The 5,977-nt window shown below is 38.9% G+C and overlaps 1 pseudogene; it reads left to right on the top strand.

The window, feature by feature from the left end:
• The first annotated feature begins 788 nt into the window (after window positions 1-788).
• On the top strand, window positions 789-1,787 carry LOC143390178 (protein tyrosine phosphatase type IVA 2 pseudogene; annotated as a pseudogene).
• The last annotated feature ends 4,190 nt before the right edge of the window (window positions 1,788-5,977 follow it).

Genomic DNA, 5,977 nt, shown 5'->3' with positions numbered 1-5,977 from the left:
GTGCATGGAGCTCTCCTTCTCAAGTTCATCTGCTTCAAGAAAAATGTTGCTAAAAATGAAGTGTTCACTTTTCCTTAAAAAATTAAAAATCGGAGCTGGTTCCGGCTGCGCGAGCAGCTGTGGTGGCGGCGGCGCGATCGGCAGGGCTGTAACCGTCTTCCGTCCGGGAGCGGCTAGAGTGGCAGCGGCGGTCAGGCACGGCGTGAGGCAACACCACAGGGCAGCGGCGGCAGCGGCGGCAGCAGGAGACGCAGCGGCGGCCGCAGCAGCAGCAAGACGGACTCGTGGACACGCGCCGCCGCTGCCGCCGGGCCGGGCCAGGTGTCGCTCGCCGAGGCTGGGGGGGAGTCGTCGCCACCGCCGCCACCGCTACCGCCACCGCCGCCGCCGCCGAGGTGACTGAGGAGAGAGGCGCCTCCTCGCTCCCGCCGCCGCCGGACTTCAATGCCCAGTCCCCAGCTCGCCAGCGTTTTTCGTTGGAATATACGTTGCACATTTATGGCGATTCTGAGCGTGAGGGCAGACTTCTGCCAGGCTCAGCACAGCGTTTTCGCTGACAAGTGAGCTTGGGGGTTCTATGTGCCATAATTAACATTGCCTTGAAGACTCTGGACACCGAGACTGGCCTCAGAAATAGTTGACTTTTTTTTTTTTTTTTATTGCAAGTATATTTCTTTTAATGACTCCAGTAAATTAAGCATCAAGTAAACAAAAGTGGAAAAATGACCTACACTTTTAATGTGTCTCACTAGTGCCTAAATGTAGTAAAGGCTGCTTATGTTTTGTATGTAGTTGGATTTTTTTGGACTCCGAAGGAATCCATCTGCAGACATTGAGGCCCAAGTTGAATTTGGATTGGTGTGGATTCTAAATACTTCTGCTTGTCTTGAAGAGAAAAGCTTCATAAAGAATAAACAAGTTGAATAGAGAATACTGATTGATAATAGGCATTTTAGAGGTCTTTTTTAATGTTTTCTGCTGTGAAACATTTCAAGATTTATTGATTTTTTTCCCCAATTTTCCCCATCATACTCACACACACGCACGCTCACACTTTTTATTTGCCATAATGAACCGTCCAGCCCCTGTGGAGATCTCCTATGAGAACATGCGTTTTCTGATAACTCGCAACCCTACCAATGCAACTCTCAACAAGTTCACAGAGGAACTTAAGAAGTATGGAGTGACAACTTTGGTTCGAGTTTGTGATGCTACATATGATAAAGCTCCAGTTGAAAAAGAAGGAATCTACGTTCTAGATTGGCCATTTGATGATGGAGCTCCACCCCCTAATCAGATAGTAGATGATTGGCTGAACTTGTTAAAAACCAAATTCCGTGAAGAGCCAGGTTGCTGTGTTGCAGTGCATTGTGTTGCAGGATTGGGAAGGGCACCTGTGCTGGTTGCACTTGCTTTGATTGAATGTGGAATGAAGTATGAAGATGCAGTTCAGTTTATAAGACAAAAAAGAAGGGGAGCATTCAATTCCAAACAGCTGCTTTACTTGGAGAAATATCGACCTAAGATGCCATTACGCTTCAGAGATACCAATGGGCATTGCTGTATTCAGTAGAAAGAAATACAAACGAAGGCTTATATGATTGTGGCATTTAGAGGGAACTCTTGGTACCTGGAAATGTGAATCTGGAATTTACCTGTGTCATCGAAATAGTGTTGGATACAGTACTCCTCAACCACTCTTCTTAACAATTAGGAAAAAGTAAACAAATAAGAAATCCCTCTATAACGTGAATAAAATGTTTAAGAAAAGAAAAAAAAATTAAAAATCCTCTCACTTTACCTAAATCCAACTAAAATAGCTGTGTAGAGCCAAACATATATTATCCAAACCTTCGGGTGGTAGGAAGCAATGAGACTCATGGGACAGTATCTTCTTCCTAAAGAGAAATTTTCAATAGAATTGGTTCATTTGCTGACTTCATTTTGGGCTCATTGTTCTTAGAAATAGTTTTTTTTCCTTACAATTTCAAGTTTGAGAACATAGAGTCTAAGTAACTTGAACAGATATACACATACAAAACTATAATTATAAAAGATCTAACTTTGCTTCAATCTTTATTAACTTAATAAAATGTTCATTTTAATATTTTCAACAGAGTCAGCTCATTCACTTTTGCCTTTACTATGTATATTAATTTCTATAAACAAAACTATGAGTAGTTTACATGAGCATATTCCTTCTTGTATTATTTTCTTACTATGTGTACTACAATAATTAGGGCAGGTCTAATTTTTATATATATATTATGTATATATAATATATCTGTGGTGAGGCAACATATGATGGCAACAATGAGTAGTAAAACTCATATATATATGCATATATATATATATATATATATATATATATATATATATATATATGTTATTTTTGAAAATTATAATTATTAAGTACTTGCTATGATCTACAAAAATGTTATGGTCATAAGAGAAATTTAATGACTATGATCTGGAAGACCAAATAAGGAACAAAACAGAAATGAGTATGTGTGAGAGACACAAGTGAATGAGACAGATAAACATGGCATCCTGGGCTTTGACTGCTTAATTGAGTTAGCATTCTTTTGTTGACTTGAAGTCACATAAACTAGGAAAAAAGCTCATGAGTAAATCATCAGAAGACAGATGCCAACTCTCTAATTCAAGTAAACTGGCCAAAAAATCTTGGGGAAAAAAATTCTTTTCTAAAACAAAAGAATGAAAGCATCATTAATTCTTTGCCAGGAAATTTATAATTAGAGTCTCAATAATCCCCATTATCACACCATAGATGCTGTTGTGGAGACTAATAAGGCCTGAATGGTTGATTTTCACCGGGATTCTATTTCCATATGAGAGATGTGAGCCATCCCCATTATAAAAAAGTTCCAAGTAAAGGAATATTTTTCTGAGTATGGCTAGATATTTGTTAGAGCAAGAAGATGAAGAAAGTGTTCAAAGAAAAGTTGAGGATCCTGGGAATTGTGCTTACAGTTAGCCATACTGCAAACCTTCATAGACTTGGTCAGCTATGTGTTTGCTGCCCATGAGGATGTCCATCTTAACACCCCATGTCTTCTCCCAACTGTCCCAGATCCCCCAGTGTTTTCTTTAAGTGTGCTGTTAATTCGGAAGACCAATATCATTGACATTGCAGTTAAAGCCCTTTTACCAAGGGCCACTGCTATTGTTGTTTATTGAATCTTTCTTCTGACATATATACGTAGGCACCCCCAAAAGCACCTGCTATAACCTGAATCCTTTCTCCAACCACCACAACATACATATTCATCTGGAACTTACTTCATCCCTGACAAACTCAGATCTCAGTCCAAGAGAAGTATCCAAAACCTTCAATCAACTAATTGCTTTTCTGAAATATTAGATATCTTTCCCCAAAGAGGTTTTTGTTATACATTGTGTTAATCAGCTTCCTATTATTGTAACAAAATATCTGAAGTAATGAACTTAAGAGGAAAGATTTGTTTTGGCTCACAGTTTTGGAGATTTCAGTCCATGACTAGTTGGTCCCATTGCTTTGGGCCTGTGGTGAGGCAGCATATGATGACGGCAATGTGTGGTAAAACTCTTCACCTCATGGTCAGAATGGAAAGGAAAACAAAAACAAAAACAGAGGAAGCCATGGGTGTCCTACAATTCTCTCTGAGGACATACCCCCAATGGCCAGAAGAACTTCCACTAAGATCCACGCCCCCCCCACCCCCACTCTTAATATCTTTACCACCTCCCAATGGCACCAAGCTGGGACCAAATCATTAACACAAGAGCTTTTGGGGAATATTCTAGATCCAAACTCTTGGCCAAAACTTACCCCTTCTATAGTAATCCTCCTCATTGCACCCTAGTGATTACTTAATCAATAATTCTTTAAGAAGATATAATTAGAATTATGATTTCCCCTAAAGTCCACCAGGAACAATCCCACCATGATTTCCATGTCTGCTTACCTCAGTCATCCACAGAAGTGCCAGCATCTCTGGTCATCCATCAAGCCCTGGTCTCTTATCCCAGAATGCTCTGTACATTCCCTAATTTTATGCAATTTTGCACCCCTTTCTGAACACTTCACTATATGCTGAAACCCTTAAGTATATTATAAATTACCACAATTATCAACTTTTCTGAATACTTTCTTCACTTTACATTAAAATCTAGTTTTTTCCCAGGACATTGATTTGCAACCCTCTCAAAAGGTGGCTGTCTTATATTCTTCTTCCAAATCTCATGTCCAACTGGTACCAAAGATAAGCTAAATGTCTTTCCCATTTTATTGCTGCATATAGACAACTACTCCTCCCTCTTCATTCAAAATTCCAACTCATTTTGATGCATGTTATCTTTGGATGATGCTGACCACTATCTCTCCTTCTTATGATATTCTTTGTATCTCCTGGTACCTCCCCTTCAGTGACCAAATATTTTAATATCTTACTCTTCTCATTGTTTTTGGGTTATTAACACTAATGTAGATGATCCATGCAACATTTTGCCTCTCTTGTTTGACCATTCCCCCACTTCTTCCCACACTTTTGTCACAATCTAGACCTTGTCATCACCAATAATCTCCATGAAAAACTCACTTTCAATCACTCTGTTCTTTGAATACAACTGTATTTTTCCAATCCACTTATATTCCCAAACTCACTTATATTTTCATTGTCCTTGTCTTTTGTATTAACCATTTTTTAACTCATTGCCTTTTGTCTCAGTTAAGATTCTGTGGTCCAGCCCTATAACTATTCCCTTGCATATACTCTCAGCTTCACTGATTCTGTCTCTGCTTGTATTTGTCCACCAAAAGTACAATTATGGTTAAATGTGACTTCTCCACTTCTATGGGCAATTCGAATGTGGGTGGAGAAAAACTCACAAGGCACACACTGAACTGAACTCACATCACCTTAAATTTATTAGCCCAAATCTCAAGGAGTCCTTTGGCACTAGACCACAATCCTTTCAGAGCTGTGCTTCCAAAGATAAAAATTTTATCTCTTCCTTCAAACTTCTTTTTTATTATTATTGGTTGTTCAAAACATTAAAGAGCTCTTGAAATATCATATTTCATACATTAGATTCAAGTGGGTTATGAACTCCCATTTTTACCCGAAATATAGTTTGCAGAATCACATCGGTTACACATCCACATTTTTACATAATGCCATATTAGTGACTGTTGTATTCTAACAACTCCTCCCTCTTTGTTAATCTTAGTTGATTATCAAGTTTCTCATTTTACACAGGAAAATAACTACCTTACCTTTACTCCACCAAACCTACTAATATTTGATTTTATCTTTCTTATAAGCTTGTAAATAACCTGTTACTACATGTGACTGCTGGCAGAAGATATTAGACATGGGTCATAAACGAAGTCACAGCAAATACGGGTACCATGTTTATATCAATTATTTTTGCACTCAATTACCATAGAACTGACATTCCATGAACCCAGGCACGTACTGCACAGGTAGATTTGTGTAACAGCTGAAGAACTCTGAATTAGAGAATCCACTGACCTTAGAACAAGCAGTAAGAAACCTGATCTTTGACTGATAGCACATTACTTCATCCCTCTAAGTTGCTTGCTAGAAAACCGACCCCAAGAAAAGGCCAGAGTAAAGAACAGTCAGGGCTTTGGTGGCACTCTCAGCCAGAAAATGCAGAGATGCACACGAATCGCCTCTTCTAGCAATCCATTCCATGATCCTACAAGTTCCTGGTTAAATTGAAATTTTCATATGAATCCACCACTCCATTAACTACCTTGTTTAGTGTTACTGGCAAATATTAGGGTCAGTTTTGTTCAATTTGCCTCACACAACAATTAATTAAGGATATTATCATGAGGACTCTAAGCAACAGAATCAGGTCAACCTGTAGTATTGACTTCAGATGTATTCTATAGGGTTGTGGACTCAGAAAATTGTGAATAGTCACAAGATCAGGAGGTCTTATT

The sequence above is a fragment of the Callospermophilus lateralis genome, unplaced genomic scaffold (assembly GCF_048772815.1).
Source record: "Callospermophilus lateralis isolate mCalLat2 unplaced genomic scaffold, mCalLat2.hap1 Scaffold_708, whole genome shotgun sequence".
Lineage (NCBI taxonomy): Eukaryota > Metazoa > Chordata > Mammalia > Rodentia > Sciuridae > Callospermophilus > Callospermophilus lateralis.
The sequence above is the reverse complement of the archived record's forward strand: the minus strand, read 5'-3'. Positions and strand labels throughout refer to the sequence as shown.